Source organism: Oncorhynchus masou, chromosome 14, assembly GCF_036934945.1.
Source record: "Oncorhynchus masou masou isolate Uvic2021 chromosome 14, UVic_Omas_1.1, whole genome shotgun sequence".
NCBI lineage: Eukaryota > Metazoa > Chordata > Actinopteri > Salmoniformes > Salmonidae > Oncorhynchus > Oncorhynchus masou.
The window spans coordinates 7,819,156-7,819,789 of record NC_088225.1 but is presented as its reverse complement, the minus strand read 5'-3'; positions in this window follow the sequence as shown (position 1 = coordinate 7,819,789).

Here is a 634-nt window from a genome sequence, read left to right as displayed (position 1 = left end):
GGGAGATCTTGACCCATGGTGGCCCGCATCTAAGTGACATTTACCCAGGATAACCACACTGAGGCTTATTAACCTTTAATAGACCTGAGCACCTCCTGCACATCTTACTTGGCAAATGGATTATTAAATAAACCAACTTCAACATGTAGGCTATTTTGGGAAGTCCCGTGACCAACTATGCACCAGCTTCGTGTAGGGGTTAAGTGTAGCAAAGTAGTAATCTTTTTCAATATTCCTCTAGCGATGTTATTTGAGACTTGTAGAGCACTGTCCCACAAGTACCAATGGTTCCCTGCAGGGAAATAATCTGGCATAGTTTCAGGAAGTCAATTTCCAGAAATGATATCCTGATTCCCTTCATAAATTGCAAAGTATAATTTCTATATTTCAGCAATTTGGACCATTCAGCCGAACATGGAAGAAAAGCATGGATCTCCTACACAATAAACACTAAATATTACATTTAAATGGTTAAAATCTGGATCACATTTGTTTTCAAATGTCGTCAATGCGCTGCCAGACAGACTGGGATTCTTCTTTTTAACAAAAAACAAAACAAAGAACGCATAAAAATAAGATAGGAAAAGCTCCAGGCCTATTATCATGCTTGTAACAACCATACCTCTGACTCCTA